This window comes from Dasypus novemcinctus, chromosome X (assembly GCF_030445035.2).
Source record: "Dasypus novemcinctus isolate mDasNov1 chromosome X, mDasNov1.1.hap2, whole genome shotgun sequence".
In the NCBI taxonomy this organism is placed as follows: domain Eukaryota; kingdom Metazoa; phylum Chordata; class Mammalia; order Cingulata; family Dasypodidae; genus Dasypus; species Dasypus novemcinctus.
In genome coordinates, this window is record NC_080704.1 from 157,974,408 (window position 1) to 157,992,167 (window position 17,760).

Below are 17,760 nucleotides of genomic sequence, written 5' to 3' on the forward strand. Positions count from 1 at the left end.
AGTGTCCAGATGCTGAATTCAATGAGCCCAGGAGAGAGAAAAGCCACAGACACACAAACTCCTAAGCTGAAAATAATTAGTAGAGGGGAGAAACAAGAAGATGCCCATGTCCCTGCTTGCCCACATCTACAGTTCTGTGAGAAAGCATTTCTGATGATGTCTTGTTTTTTTTTTCCCTTTATGTTTAAAGAAGATTTGGATTACATAAATACTGCATTTAATATATAGGGGATTCCTATATAACCCACCATCTCCCTCTCCCACACTTTCCCCTATTAACAACATCTTTCATTAGTGTGGTACATTTGCTACAGTTAATGAATATATTTTGAAGCATTGTTATAAATGATGGTCTGTAGTTTACATTATGGTTTACACTTTGCACCACACAATTTTATATGTTTTGAAAAAAATTATAATGACTTGTATCTGTCATTGCAATATAAAATAGAAAAATTCCAATGTCCCCAAAATGCCCCACTTACTCCTATTCTTCCCTCTTCCTCCCCTCAGAACATCTGGTGACCACTGTCTTTATATCTATGTTACAAGTTCTTGCATTATTAGAATAATAACAAGTCTACTTTGATCCATAGTTGCATTCTCCCTTATGTTCTTACATTCTACAATCTTGAGGATTTTAAGATGGTGATGCCCACTCTGCTTCTGATTGAGAGAGTCTTAGATTCCACAGGGCAGATGGATGGAGCTGTCTTGTTTGCAGTTGTAGATATTCTGTTTTTTGGGATGGGTGCTGCCCATATTCATCTATGATCTCTTGATTTAGACACATTCATGGCTTCAGAACTGTAACCTTTTTAACCTAATAAATCCCATTGCAAAAGCCAACTCATTTCTGATATATTGCTTTGGTAGCATTTAACAAACTAAAATAAGCCCCTCTAGTGAATTTTTCATTTCAGTTATTGTATTTTTTCATGCTACAATTTCCATTTGGTGCTTTTGTATCATTTCCGTATATTTATTGATATTCTCTATTTCTTTTTTTGTCTTTATTTTTTAACATTACATTAAAAAAATATGAAGTCCCCATATACCCCCCACACCCCTCATCCCACTCCTCCCCCCATAGCAACAATCTCCTCCATCATCATGAGACATTCATTGCATTTGGTGAATACATCTCTGAGCACTGCTGCACCTCATGGGGAATGGTCCACACCATAGCCCACACTCTCCCACATTCCACCCAGTGGGCCATGGGAGGACATAAAATGTCCGGTAACTGTCCCTGCAACATCACCCAGGACAACTCCATGAGACATTGTTGTATTACATTCATTAGTTCTTTTTTTTAAAATATTTATTTATTTATTTCTCTCCCCTTCCCCCCTCCCCCCAGTTTTCTGCTCTATGTGTCCATTTGCTGTGTGCTCTTCTGTGACTGCTTCTATCCTTATCAGCAGCACCAGGAATCTGTATTTCTTTTTGTTGTGTCACCTTGTGTCAGCTCTGTGTGTGTGTGGCGCCATTCTTGGGCAGGCTGCACTTTCTTTCACGCTGGGTGGCTCTCCTTATGGGGCACACTCCTTGCGTGTGGGGTTCTCCTACATGGGAAACACCCTTGCGTGGCATGGCACTCCTTGTGTGCATCAGTATGGGCCAGCTCTACATGGGTCAAGGAGACCTGGGGTTTGAACCGTGCACCTCCCATGTGGTAGGTGGACACCCTATCCATTGGGTCAAGTCTGCTTTCCTCATTAGTCCTTCAGACATGGTTTCCCTTAGCTCTCTCAACATATTTAAAATAACTGATTGAAAGTATTTATCTTCTATATCCAATGTCTGGTCTTCCTCAGGGATGGTTTCTATTATTGCTTTTATTTCTGTGCATGTTTCACACTTTCTTGTTTCTTTGCATGTTTCATAATATTTTGTTGAAAACTGATATTTCATGTAATATAATGTGATAACTCTGGGAATCTTATTCTCCTCCCTCTCCAGAGTTTGCTGTTGTTGCTGCTTGTTGTAGTTTATGTTGTATGGCTGTTTAATGCCTTTTCTCAACTAATTCTGGAAAGTCTATGTTCTTTGTCATATGTGTCCACTGAAGTGTCTGTTTGGTTATCTTAGTGTTCAACTAGTGATTAAATAGAGATTTGCTTAAATTCATGGAAACGATGAGGGGCTCTATGTGCATGTTGGGGCACACCTTCAACCCTCAGCCAGGTTGTTGACGATTCTGCCTTTCTCCAATTTTAGCTTGTGCAGAGTCTAAAGGTCCTCCAGAGGTGAAGACTTAAGGTCTTCCCATGCCTTTCCAGACCATTCTCACAGCCCTGGGCACGCATACAGTTCTATACATGTATGCGGTCTTCTAGAATACCTTGAATATAAATATCATAATTTTTCATAGCCCCTTTGGTCATCTTATTCATGACCGAGCTTTTCTTTTTTGTCTTAGAGGCAATGTGCTTAGCTAACTATAAACAATTATATAAAAAACAAGCCATTATATTATTTTCTTCATAATGATATAAACAGGTTCAAGATATCTAACTGTAATGAGAGAAATTGGATGTTGCCTTGCACATATTCATTCAAAAAGACAATAATCTTGTTGTTACTACAAGAGCATTGTTCCACATTCCTTCTTATGATATACCTGAGTTTTCATTATAGGTAATCTCAAGTTAGTTAGTTTCACCACTGGAACAAATTCATATTTCCCAATATTTTCTGCCCATTTTTGCCTTAAACAGAGAGAACTCTGGAAGACTGATGCTTTTCTCTGCTTCCTTGTTTTATTTTTTATTTATTTTTCTTTATTTTTTAAGATTTATTTTTTATTTATTTAATTCCCCCCCCTCCCCTCCCCTCCCCCGGTTGTCTGTTTTCTGTGTCTTTTTGCTGCGTCTTGTTTCTTTGTCCGCTTCTGTTGTCGTCAGCGGCTCGGGAAGTGTGGGCGGCGCCATTCCTCCGCAGGCTGCTCCCTCCTTCGCGCTGGGTGACTCTCCTTGTGGGTGCACTCCTTGCGCGTGGGGCTCCCCTACGCGGGGGACACCCCTGTGTGACACGGCACTCCTTGCGCGCATCAGCACTGCGCATGGGCCAGTTCCACACGGGTCAAGGAGGCCCGGGGCTTGAACCACGGACCTCCCATGTGGTAGACGGACGCCCTAACCACTACTGCTTCTTTGTTTTAGTCCATACATTTATATTATCTGTGGCATATGCCTGATGTTCAGGCCTTAACTTAAGGAGTTGCTCTATAGATGGTGTGGTAGTTTGAGATTATTTTTATGAATCCCCAAAAGGGAAATATTATGCTTGTAAACTAATCTATTCCTCTGGATATGATTCCCTTTGATTGCATTGAATTCAGTTGAGGGCCTTTTGATTAGATTACCTAAGATCAATTTAGGGCTTTATATTGGACTATATTAGTGAGGTGTGACTTAGGTTGAGTCTCTGCCCCCTTGCTGGGTCAGATATAAATGGAAATACAGAGAGACACTCACTCAGACAGACACAGGAAAATGGAGCTGCTATGTTTGATGTTGCTGTGTGAGAAAGTTTTCACCCACAGCTGAGCTTTGAAGAGGGAAGCCATTAAGAGGCTCAAGGAGCTGAGGCCCAGAGAAAGAAAGAGAGGAGGCCTAATAAGAGACAAGCCTTATGCCTGATTGCTCACAGCTGAGCTCCAAGAGGTGGTAGATTCTGGAGGAGAAGGCAGAGACTTCCACAGAGAATGGTGACCATCTTGCTTCCCCACATGGCAACACACTGGGATCTACAATAGCTGACTTTGGTGAGAAAGCATCTCTGAAGGTGCCTTGGTTTGGACTTTTCACAGCCTTGGAACTATAAGCTTTTATCCCAAATGGATTCCCTTTATAAAAGCAAACACATTTCTTGTACTTTGCGTTGGTACCTTATTGGCAAACTAAAACAGATGAAATCTGAATTCTCTGAAGCAATTTCTCCTAGCTCCTCTTCTGTTGTCTCTGGAAAACTGATGTTCACTTTGCCAGTTCACCACTACCTTCTTCAGGAAGCACACATTTCCAAAGCCCTTATGTTTTTCCTATCACAGTTTGCCTACTTTCAATGTTCCATCTTCAGAACCACTGTCATAGAGTTCTCCAGACATTGTATGTCTTCCCATGGCCCACTGGGTGAACTGTGGGAGAGTGTGTGCTATGGTATGGACCATTGACCATGAGGTGCAGCGGTGCTCAGAGATGTATTCACCAAATGTAATGAATGTCTCCTGATGATGGAGGAGGTTGTTGTTATGGGGGAAGGAGTGGGGTGAGGGGGATGGGGGCTATATGGGGAGCTCATATTTTTTGAATGTAACATTAAAAAAAAAGACAAAGGAAAAAGAAAAGAAAAGAATATTTCAGTGGCAATGGCAGTATGGCTGGTGGGAATAGAAATTGTTTTAATATGTTGTGATGATGGCTAAGGGTGGACATACTGGTATTCTGCTATAGCACTATTGTGACTCTAGCAATGGAAGAAATTGTATCATTGATGTGGAGGCAGTGGCCACTGTAGTTGCTGAGTGCAGGGAGAGGGAAGAAGTGATGTGATGTGGGGGAGGGCATTTTGGGACTTGGAGTTATCCTAAATAATATTGCAGGGACAGATGCTGGACATTATACGTCCTGTCATAACCCACTGAATGGACTGGGGGAGAGTGTAAAATACAATGTAAACTAAAATCCATGTGGTACAGCAGTGATCCAAAATGTACTCACCAAATACAATGAATGTGCCACAATGATGAAAGAGGTTGTTGATGTGGGAGGAGTGGGGGTGAGGTGTGGGGTATATGGGAACCTCTGATATTTTTTAATGTAACACTTTTTGTGATCTATGTATCTTTTTAAAAAAAAGACAATTAAAAAAAATCATGTGAAAAAAAAAGAAATCTCACACAGTGAATAGGACCAAAGTGTCCTTTGTAAGATTCTAATTCTTCTCCACTATTATAATCATACTTAAAAAGTTTAAAATCTTCATCACCTGCAATAAGAAATTCTTTCTCAGGACAAAGAGATGCAAGAGCTTCAAAGGATTTAACTGGCTCCAATCTTTTTTTTTTTTTAATTTTTTTATTTTTTATTGACTTTGTAATAATATTACATTAAAAATATATATGTGAGGTCCCATTCAACCCCACCCCCCCACCCCCCCTCTCCCCCCCCCCCCCAACAACACTCGTTCCCATCATCATGACACATCCATTGGATTTGGTAAGTACATCTTTGGGCACCTCTGCACCTCATATACATTGGTTCACATCATGGCCCATACTCTCCTCTATTCCATCATGTAGGCCCTGTGAGGATTTACAATGTCCGGTGATTACCTCTGAAGCACCATCCAGGGCAGCTCCATGTCCCAAAGACGCCTCCACCTCTCATCTCTTCCTGAACTGGCTCCAATCTTACTGCACTATGAGAAGCAATAAATCTTCCAAAAGTTATTACCAAAATCTCTCCCTCAGGAATATATTCCATACTACTAACTGACATATTAAAATTTAGAGATTTCACTTCTGTCATAGTAGTCATTGTAGCCTGATCACAAAGACAAATAGATTTATCATCACCTGATAGAATTTGTTTGTCATCACTACACCACAGAGGCTTTTAAAAAAAGATTTATTTATTAATTTATTTCTCTCCCGCCCCCCCCCCCCCCCAACTCCGGTTGTCTGTTCTCTGTGTCTATTTGCTGCGTCTTCTTTGTCTGCTTCTGTTATTGTCAGCGGCAGGGGAATCTGTGTTTCTTTTTGTTGCATCATCTTGTTGTGTCAGCTCTCCGTGTGGGTGGTGCCATTCCTGGGCAGGCTGCACTTTCTTTCATGCTGGGCGGCTCTCCTTATGGGTGCACTCCTTGTGTGTGGGGCTCCCCCACGCGGGGACACCCCTGCATGGCATGGCACTCCTTGCGCGCATCAGTACTGCACATGGGCCAGCTGCACACGGGTCAAGGAGGCCCGGGGTTTGAACCGCAGACCTCCCATGTGGTAGACGGATGCCCTAACCACTGGGCCAAGTCCGCCGCCCACAGAGACTTTTTATTTTATTTTTTTCCTTCTCCATTTAGAAAAATGTTACATTAAAAAAATATGAGGTCCCCATATACACCCCACCCCCTTGTCCCACTCCTCCCACATCAACAACCTCTTTCATCATAGTGGCACACTCATTGCATTTGGTGAATACATTTTGGAGCACTGCTGCACCACATGGACAGTGATTTACATTGTAGTTTACACTCTCCCCCAGTCCACCCAGTGGGCCATGGCAGGACATACAATGTCCAGCATCTGTCCCTGCAGTACCACCCATCTGCCAGGTACCGAGGCCACTTTCTCCACATCAATGCTACATTTTCTTCCAGTACTAATCACAACAGTTCAATAGTAGAACACCAGTAAGTCCACTCTAATCCATACTCCATTTCTCCATCCTGTGGACCCTGGGATGATTATGTCCACTCCCCCTCTATATCAAGAAGGGGCTTAGATTCCATATGGATGATGGATGCAATTCTGCTTGCAGTTGTAGGGACTCTTGGCTCCCTGGTGTGGTGGTTGACCTTCTTCACCTCCCTGTTAGCTGGCCAGGGTAAGTCCAATAAACCAGAATGTAGGAGTTGCAAGTCTGCTGAGGCTCATGACCTGGCCATCACATGGACAGTCCAGAGATTCAAGTCTCCTGAGTATACACCAACCCCAGTGCCAACCACAGGTCCAGTAAAAGTAACACAGGAGACATATGTGGAAAGGTCACATCTGAGTCCAATTCCATCACATAAAAGGGTCAACTCAGATCAGCAGAATAGCTCAGCCTACATGTAATATCAGGTGTTAAAAACTGCTTTTTGACTTTGGATAAAAGGGGGAAATGGAAAGGACAAATGAGTTGATATGGCTGAGTCTCCAAAAAAGAGTTGCGAGGTCATCAGAGGGGTAATGCTTACACATGTCTCAGCAGGGTCTCAGAGACAGCCAAAGTAGATAGAAACCCAGGTACTGGTTCTCCTGAGGGCTAGAGAGACCCACAGGTTCTATGGTCATGGCAGATGGCTCTGGAGTTCAGTGCCACGTCAGTTGGCCCAACTTTGGAATTTGTGTTCCACAGAGTCTTTTTTAATAGCAGAGGCGTGACCACTGATTTCCTTAGGGTCTGCTTCAGGTCTTTTTTAAGTCACACATGCATAACAGTATATTCTGTCCCTTGGTTAACAAATAATTACTATCTTGAGTGAAAGCCACAGACATGATAATGTGTTTATGAGCCAGGGTCATCAATTAATCTCCTGAGACAGCATCCCACAATTTTCTTTGCAAGCGCTGATTAAGAAATAGCCATAAGGGAGGAGTAGGGTGAGGGGGGTGGGGGGTATATGGGGACCTCATATTTTTTAATGTAACATTAAAAAAATAAATAAAGAGAAAAAAAAGAAATAGCCATAAGGCATGAGGCCATTGAAGGCCAAGTCAACCACGGGCCTTCTGTGACCCAAGCAGGTGAGTGGTTTCTGTCTCATTGCCATGGCGGCGGCAAAGCAGCAATCTCTTAACAGCTGGTAAACTGAGAGTCATTGTCTTCTTTTTTCTCCTCAACTGTGGCGCCCTTTCCCTGGGACTGGGCCAGAAAACAGGAAAAGGGGGACCAATTTTGTGGCACTGAAGTCAAGAGGGAGTTAGGGAAGGATCAGGGAGTCCGCGGTGGACAGGCCAAGTGAGGAAAAGGGAGGAAAGGAGGAGAGGAGAGAGGGACAATCTCCAACTTTTCCTTTTAACCTCTTTGGTTATCCTATTGTTTGCCTCATATATTATCCACTGCCATAGGCAGCCAATTTTTTTTTTTCAATAAACAACCCTGGGGAAATACTTTAGACATTTTGAAGGCTTCTGGTCATGTAAAATAAAGACAGGTCTTGTTACTGGGGTTTTCCAAGAAACCAACCAGGAGGTTAAATAATGACAATTCTTTGGGAATGAGGCTTTGAAGGATTTCCAACCCCATTCTGCCCACTCTGGTGGCCGTCAGGCTACTGGTTTTCATTATAATTGTAGGTTCACTGGTTTTCAAGGCTAATGTTGAACTGGGGAAATCAAGTTGGGAATAGGGTGAGTTAAAATTGCCACATAGCTCACTGTTTTCGCCGAAAATCAGTCATTTTCCTTAATAAATGCTCCCTGGATTGTTGCAAGGCTTTGGCTTATTTCCAGAGCTCTTAAACTGTTATTTTGATAATTTTATGCCATTTTACTCCATACTTTCATGGATTAGAGGAATTTTGGGGTTTCTTACTCCGCCTTTCTTACTGATACCATTCTGAAGACTTTTTAACAAAGATATGTTTTCTGCTTCTTTCATTTTCTGTTATAATTCTGGGTTCCTTTATTTATGTGCTTTATGTTTGTTTAATGTTGGAGAGTTCCTTCAAATTTATTCATTTATGCAACAAATGTTGACTGCCTAAAAAGTACCAGACACTGCTCTAAGTGAACAGAACAAAAACAAAAGACCCTGTTCTCATGGAGTTTATGTTCTTATGGAATGATGATAATATAATGTCAGATGATTATTGATGAGTGCTTAAAGAAAGATAAGTCAAGTTATACAGAGCAAAAGAAGGATGCAGATACTATTCTTTTTGTTATAAATGCCCTTTTATAAAGTCATTTTAAAATAAAGCAAAACAAAAAGTTTATAAAAGAAAAGATACAGAAAAACAATGACTTGCTTCATATGCCTCAAAAAGATGAAAATTAAGGGAACAATGCCAATTTGCTCAACAATAAAGGGTTCCTGTTCTTATTTTTAATGCAGAATATAAATAAAGGAAACACATACTTAAAACAGAGCTCAGGAACAGACACACAGTCTTGAAAACCCTTCAATAAAAGCAAAGCAGGAGTTGGTTTTTACTTTTGTCTGTCGAGATACATACAGAGATTGGAGTATATAAAAATTAAGTACCACAAAAGACCATCACATGATTTTACCAATGCTCGTTGCATTTATAATTCATGAACATGGTCAAAAAAATAATCAGATGCTATTTTTTGATGGAGTATAATTGCAAAGGCACTGATATAGGCAGATTATTTGTTATAAATGTATACCCAGAAGACCTGTGTGGTTGAGGTGTAGTGAGCAAGGGCAAAAACAGTAGACAATGTGTTTGGAAAGGAAGGGCATTTCTGGGACTGGGAATGGACATTGTCTTCCTATTTCTTCAATGTAAGAAATCACTGAAAGTTTTTGTAAAGAGGAGTGACATAATTTGCATATATCTTAAGACTATCACTCTGGATACTCTGTTGAGGATAGTTTGTCACTGGCAAGGGTGGAAGCTGGGAAACCAGCCAGGAGACTATTGCAATAATTCAGGTGGGAGGACATACAATGTCCGGAAACTGTCTGTGCAGCACCACCCAGGACAACTCCAAGTCCCGAAAACGCCCCCACATCTCATCTCTTCCTCCCATTCCCTACCCCCAGCAGCCACCATGGTCACTTTCTCCACACCAATACCACATTTTCTTCTATTACTAATCACAGTAGTTCATGAATAGAATATCAGTAAGTCCACTCTAATCCATACTCTATTCCTCCATCCTGTGGACCTTGGAATGGTTGGATCCACTCCACATCTATATCAAGAGGGGGCTTAGATTCCAGATGGACGCTGGATGCAATCCTCCTGCTTTCAGTTGTAGGCACTCTTGGCTCCCTGGTGTGGTGGTTGACCTTCTTCAACTCCATGTTAGCTGAGTGGGGTAAGTCCAATAAACCAGAGCTGAAGTCTGTTGGGGCTCCTTTGAAACATTTTGAGTTGATTTTTATATGGTATGAGGTAGGGTTATCCTTTTTTTCTGGCATATGGAAATCCAATTTTCCCAGCACCGTTTGTTGAAGAGACTATTCTTTCTCAATCAGGTGGTCTTTTCCATAAAGTCAGTTGCCCATAAATGTGAGGGTTGATTTCTAAGCCCTCAAATCTACTCCATTGGTCTATATGTCTGTCCTTGTACCAGTACCATGCTGTTTTTCTAAAAAGATTTATTTATTTATTTTATTTCTCTCCCCCTCCCCCCCCCCCCAGTTGTCTGTTCTCTGTGTCTATCTGCTGCATGTTCTTCTTTGTCCGCTTCTGTTATTGTCAGTGGCACTGGAATCTGTGTTTCTCTTTGTTGCATCATCTTGCTGCATCAGCTCTCCGTGTGTGTGGTGCTGTTCCTGGACAGGCTGCATTTTCACGCTGCACGGCTCTCCTTACAGAGTGCACTCCTTGCGCTTGGGGCTCCCGTATGCGGGGGACACCCCTGCATGGCATGGCACTCCTTGCGCGCATCAGCACTGCTCACGGGCCAGCTCCATATGGGTCAAGGAGGCCCGGGGTTTGAACTGCAGACCTCCCATGTGGTAGACGGCCACCCTAACCACTGGGCCAAGTCCGCTTCCCTATGCCGTTTTGATTACCGCACTTTTGTAATTTAAAAAAAAAGACTTTTATTTATTTATTTATCCCCCCCCCCCCCATTGTCTGCTCTTTGTGTCTATTCACTGTGCGTTCTTCTGTGTCTGCTTGTCTTTTCCTTAGGCAGCACCAGGAACTGATCCTGGGACCTTGGGGAGTGAGAGAAAGGTATTTAATCTCTTGTACCACCTCAGCTCTCTGGTCTGCTGTGCCTCTTATTGCCTCTCCTCTGTGTCTCTTTTTGTTGCATCATCTTGCTGCACCAGCTTTCCACTCAGGCCAGCTTGCTGCATGGGCCAGCACTCTTGCATGGGCCAGCACTCCATGTGGGCCAGCTCTCTGCCTAAGCCAGCTCACGGCATGGACCAGCTCGCCACATGGGCCAGCTCACCTTTACCAGGAAGCCCCAGGAATCGAACCCTGGACCTACCATATGGTAGATGGGAGCTCAATTGCTTGAGCCACATTCACTTCCCTGTAATAAGTTTTAAGATTGGAAAGTATGAGTCCTCCAACTCCATTCTTCTTTTTCAAGATGGCTTTAGCTATTGGGGACCCTTACACTTCCATGTAACTGATAACAAGCTTTCCCATTTCTGGAAAGATGTCTTTTGGAATTTTGATTTGGATTGCATTGAATCTATAAATTGCTTTGGGTAGTATTGATATTTTAATGATATTTAGTTTTCCAATCCTTGAACATGGAATGTCCTTCCATTTATTTAGTTCTCCTTTAATTTCTTTCAGTAATGTTCTGTAGTTTTCCATATACAAGTCCTTTACATCCTTAGTTAGTTTTATTCCTAGATATTCGATTGTTAGTTGCTATTGTGAATGGAATTTTTCCTTGAGTTCTCCTTCCAATTGTTCATTGCTTGTGTATAGAAACACTACTGATTTTGGGGTCTTGATCTTGTACCTTGCCACTTTGCTGAATTTATTTACTAGCTCTAGGAGCTTACTTGTGGATTTTTCAGGATTTTCTGTATATAAGATCACATCATCTGGAAATAGGGAAAGTTTTACTTCTTCCTTTCCAATCTGGATGCCTTTTATTTCTTTCTCCTCCAATTGTTTGACAAGAACTTTCAGTACAAGGTTGATTGGATAACAGTAGTGACTGTAGGCCTCCTTGTCTGGTTCCTGATCTGAGAGGAATAGCTTTCAGTCTCTCACCATTGAGTAAGATGTCAGCTGTGGGCTTTTCATGTATGCCCTTTATCATGTTGATGAAATTTCCTTCTATTTCTAGTGTTCTAAGAGTTTTTATCAAGAGAAGTTGCTGTGTTTCATCAAATGCCTTTTCTGCATCGATTGAAATGATCTTGTGTTTTTTCCTTCTTTCTGTTAATGTGGTGTGTTACATCAACTGATTTTCTTATGTTAAATCAACCTTGCACACCAGGGATAAGTTCCTCTTGATCATGGAGTAGAATACTTCTAATATGCTATTGGATTCAATTTACTAGTATTTTGTTGAGGATTTTTGCATCTATATTCAAGAGATATTGATCTGTACCTTTCTTTTCTAGTGGTATCTATTTTGGTCTTTATTTATTTTTTAAATGTTACGTTCAAAAAATATGAGGGCCCCATATACTTCCCACCCCCCTCACCCCACTCCTCCCATAACAACAACCTCCTCCATCATCATGGGACATTCATTGCACTTGGTGAATACATCTCTGAGCACTGTGACACCACATGGTCAATGGTCCACATTATAGTTTACACTCTCCCCCAGTCCACCCAGTGGGCCATGGGAGGACATACAATGTCTGGTAACTGTCCCTGCAGTACCACCCAGGACAACTCCAAGTCCTGAAAGTGTCCCCACATCACATCTCTTCTTCCCACCCCCTACCTTCAGCAGCTACTATGGCCACTTTCTCCACATCAATGCTACATTTTCTTCCAGTACTAATCACAATAGTTCATGAATAGAATATCAGTAAGTCACAAAGTACCAGCTGATGATGCAACTAGGAAAGGACCTTGAATTAAAGGTTCAACGCTGACCAGCAGAATATCCCTGTCTACATATAATAACAGGAGTTAAAAATGCTGTTTCACCTAAATTAAGGGGGAAATGGAAAGGACAAATGAGTTTATATGGATATGAGTCTCTAAAAAAGAGTCTGGAGGTTGTCAGAAGGATTACCCTTATGCACACCAGAGCAGAGTCTCAGAGACAGATAAAGTAGATACAACCCCAGGTATTGGTCCTTTTGAGGGCTAAAGAGGCCCACAGGTTCTATGGTCATGACAGATGGGGTTCACTGCCATGCCAGTTGATCTTTCTTTGGAGCTGGTGTTTCTGCGTGATGGAGCTGGACTCAGATGGGATCTCTTTTCACAAGCCTTTCCTGCTACTTTACTGGAATTGTAGTTGGTGCTGGGGCTTAAGATATATCTAGGGGATTTGAATCTCTGGACTGACAATATGATAGCCAGGCCCTGACCTCAACAGACATCAGCTCCTACACTCTGATTTATTGGACTTACTCCACTCAGCTAACATGGAGTTGAAGAATGTCAACCACCACACCATGGAGCCTAGAGTACCTACAACTGAAAGCAGGAGGATTGCATGCAATATCCATGTGGAATCTAAACCCCCTCTTGACATAGATGTGGAATAGACACAACCAAGCCAAGGTCCACAGGAAGGAGGAATACAGTAAGGATCAGAGTGGACTTAATGATATTCTATTCATGAACTATTGTGGTTAATAATCGAGAAAATGTGGCATTGGTGTGGAAAAAGTGGCCATGGTGGCTGCTGGGTGCGGGGAAGGGGAGGAAGAGAAGAGATGTGGAGGCATTCTTGGGACTTGGAGTTGTCCTGGGTGGTGCCCCAGGGACAATTGCTGAATGTTGTATGTCCTCCCATGGCCTACTGCATGGAACGTGGGAAAGTGTGGGCTATGGTGTGGAACACGGGACATGGGGTGCAGTGATGCCCAGAGATGTACTCACCAGATGCAATGGATGTGACATGATGATGGGGGAGAGTGTTATTGGGGGGGGGGGAGTGGTGGTTTGGGGGCGGTGGGGGCGAATGGGGACCTCATATTTTTTTAATGTAATATCTTTTTAAAAAAATGAATAAATTGAGTAGAATTTGAAAAAAAAGAAAGAATATCAGTAAGTCCACTCTAATCCATACTCTATTCCTCCACCCTGTGGACCTTAGAATGGTTGAGTCCACTCCACATCTATATCAAGAGGGGGCTTAGATTCCCATGGATGATAGATGCAATTCTCCTGCTTGCAGTTGTAGGCACTCTTGGCTTCCTGGTGTGGTGGTTGACCTTCTTCACTTCCATGTTAGCTGAGTGGGGTAAGTCCAATAAACCAGAGTGTAGGAGTTGCAAGTCTGTTGAGGCTCAGAACTTGGATATCACATAGACAGTCCAGAGATTCAGGTCCCCTGGGTATACACTAAACCCCAGTGCCAACCACAGGTCCAGTAACAGTAACAGGAGAGGCTTGTGAACATCAGACAGCTCCATCACACAGAAGCACAAACTCCAAAGTAGGGCCAACTGACATGGCACTGAACTCCATCTGCCATGACCCTAGAACCTGTGGCTCTCTGTAGCCCTTAGAAGAACCAATACCTGAGGTTGTATCTACTTTATCTGTCTCTGGGACTCTGCTCAGGTGTGCATAAGGGTGACCCCTCTGATAACCTCCTGGCTCTTTTTGGAGACTCATAGTCATATAAACACATTTGTCCTTTCCATTTTCCCCTTTTATTCAGGTCAAAAAGCATTTTTACATCCTGATATTATATGTAGGCTGAGATATTCTGCTGGTCTGAGTTGACCCTTTTATTCAAGGTCATTTTCTAGTTACATCATCAGCTGGTACTTGGTAGTAATCCCTCAGCACCAGGGAGGCTCATCCCTGGGAGTCGTGTCCCTTGCTGGGGGGGAGACAATGCATTTACATGCTGAGTTTGGCTTCAAGACTGGCCACATTTGAGCAACTGGAGGCTCTCAGGAGGTAACTCTTAGGCACCCTGCAACTCTTGGCCTTGTTCTTATTTCAGGCACACAGGCTCACAAGCATTGTCATTAATTAATGTGATGTTGGCCTGGTAGAATGAGTTAGGTTGTGTTCCATCCTGCTTAATTTTTTGGAAGAGTTTGAGTAGGATTGTTATTAATTCATTAATTCTTCTTGGAATGTTTGGTGAAATTCACTTGAAGAGCCATTGGGCCATGGACTTTTTTTTTTGTCATTTACATATTTTTATTTGAAAATGTTTATATTAGTTGAGTGAATCTAAGTTTTAGAGACACTGGATTGTCATTAGTTTATTATAAAAGAAATTATGTATATGATGGAAGATTTCAGAACTTCAGTGGAATGGACAGCTGCACATGACGCCATTCATTAGTGATCTATTTCAGTCTACAAATGTCCTAAGAATGTCATCATTTCTAATTAAGAAATAATCTTTATCATGCAGAACTACTTTGGTGCCTCCGTATTCTGGAAGAAGAAATTCATCTCCAACTTTCACACTAACTGGTTGACTATCTCCATTCTATCCTTTAGATCCTGACCCAACAGCTCCTGCTGTTGCCTGCAATGATTTTCTTTGAGATTTTTCTGGAAGCATAATATTTCCTTTGGTTACAGTTTTGGCTGCACTCTTTTCAACCAATGCTTGGTCAAAGAGGGAAAGAAACTTTCTAAATGTCTGTCCTGTCATGGCTTGTCATGGCCGGTGCAGTGTCTAACTTTCTGCGGCTGGTGCAGTGTCTGTTTGTCTTCTTTAGGCGGCACTGTGACCTGAACTTAGGGCCTCCCATGTGGTAAATGGGTGGCCAACTGCTTGAACCACATCTGCCCCCTCTAGATTTATTTTTCATCTGTTTTCCTTGTGGTTACCAAGGGGCTAAAATTTAACATCTAAATATATAACAGTTATATCTGGTGTCATACCGAATTAACTTCAATAGAATATACATATACATTTCCTATAACCCTCTGTTCCCCCATAATTTTTTGTACATGTTATCACCTGTATTTTTGCAAATTTTATGTCCAAAAAATCATTACTTTTAAAATAAATTTTTATTACAGAAAATGTGAACTTCCAAAACAACCATGCACGTGTGTAGAATTTCCATTCAACAACACTTCACCAACACTCCACACTGTTGTGGTACATTTGTTACAGATTATGAGATAATATCATCAGACTATTACTATTAACTATGGCCCATAGCATACATTTGGCAAATTTTTTCCATACCCTCCTATTATTAACACAGTACATCTTTGGCATTGATGCAAGAACATTACAGTATTTCTGTTAAATGTAGTCCATAGGTTACATTAATTGTATTTTCCCTATGTGTCTCCATATGCTTAGCACCTTGCAATAGTAGCATATATCCCTTCTTGTTCACAGAAGGATGTTTTTGCATTTGTACTATTAACCACAATTCTCATGCAACTCTGGTTTCCCTGTATTATTCAGTCCCTAGATTATTCTCTATCTTTCTTTCGGTTGACATTTACATCCCTAGACTACCCTTTTCAGAGACAATCCCATTTATAAACCAGCTGCTACCCACTATAACGTGATACTATCAACTCTATCCACTTCCACACTTATACAGTAAAGTTTATTAAAACTTCTGCATACATTAAGTATCAATAGTCCTTCTGAGCTCTCCTCTTATCTCCTACTAACCTATACTCTAGGTTTTAATTCCATGCATTTATCCTTCATATTTAGTTCACATTAGTGAGACCATGCCATACTTGTCCTTTTATATCTGGCTTATTTAACTTAGCATAATGTCTTCAAAATTCATTCATGTTATCATATGTGTCCCAATTTAATTTTTTTTTGTACTGCAGCATTGTATTCCATCATAGGTACATACCACATTTTGTTTATCCATTCATTGGTTGATGGACACTTGGGTTGTTTCCATCTTTTGGCAATTGTGAATAACATCACTATGAACATTGGTGTGCAAATGTCTGTTCACATCACAGTTTTCAGTTCTTCTGGATATATTCCTAGTAGAGGAATTGCTGGATCCTATGGCAGTTCTATAATTAGCTTTCTGAGGAAAAGCCAAACTGTCTTCCAAAGAGGATGCAACATTTTACTGTTTCACCAACAGTGAAGGACTGTTCCTAATTCTCCACATCCTCTCCAGCACTTATTGTCTTCCGTTCTTTTAAATAATGGCCAGTCTATGTGGTATGAGATGATATCTTGTTGTTTTGATTTTCATTTCCCTAATAACTACTGATATTGAATGTTTTTTCATGTGTTTTTTTGCCACTTTTATTTCCTCTTTGGAGATATGTCTATTTAAGTCTTTTGCCCATTTTTAAATTGGATTGCTTGGCCTTTTATTGTTGAGTTGTATGATCTCTTTATATAGAATGGAAATCTAACCCTTATTTGGTTTCCAAATATTTTCTTCCATTGAGTGGGTTGCCTTTATACCTTTGTGACAAAGTCTTTTGAATCACAAAAGTTTTTAAGTTTAAGGAGGTCTCGTTTATCCATGTTTTCTTTCATTTCTTGTGCTTTCAGTGTAAGATTTAAGAATCCACCACCTACCACCAAGTCTTGAAGATGTTTTCCTACATTTTCTTCAAGGAATTTTATGGTTCTGGCTTTTATATTTAGGTCTTTGATCCATTTTGAGTTAATTTTTGTATGAGGTGTGAGATAGGGGTCCTCTTTCTTTCTTTGGGCTATGGACATCCAGTTCTCCCAGCACCATTTCTTGAATAGACTGTTCTTATCCAGCTAGGTATGTTTGACAGGCTTGTAGAAAAGCACTACATCATAGATGTGAAGATCTGTTTCTGAACTATCAGTTCTGTTCCATTGGTCTATTTGTCTATCTTTATTCTAGTAACATGCCAGTTTATTTCCACTGTAGCTAGATAATATGATTTAAAATCCAGAGGTAAGAGTTCTCTAACTTTGCTTTTCCTTTTAAAGATGTTTCTGGCTATTTGGGGCCCCTTACCCTTTCAAATAAATTTAGGAATTGTGTTTTCCATTTGTTTACAAAATGCTGGTGGAAATTTTATCGGGATTGCATTGAATCTGTATGTCAAAAGAATTGATATCTTAATGGTATTTCGTCTTCCAATCCATGAACATGGAATGTTCTTCCAATTATATAGGTTTTTTTTCTTTCTTTTAGCAATCCATTGTAGTTTTCTGAATAGAATTGTTTTTACATCTTTGGTTAAGTTTATTCCTAAATATTTTATTCTTTT

At 41.1% G+C, this 17,760-nt stretch overlaps 1 pseudogene; it reads right to left on the reverse strand.

Annotated features, from left to right (window-relative positions):
* Positions 1–7,539, reverse strand: part of LOC111764274 (serine-threonine kinase receptor-associated protein-like) — a 115,244-nt pseudogene extending 107,705 nt beyond the window's left edge.
* Between the last annotated feature and the right edge of the window lie 10,221 nt (positions 7,540–17,760).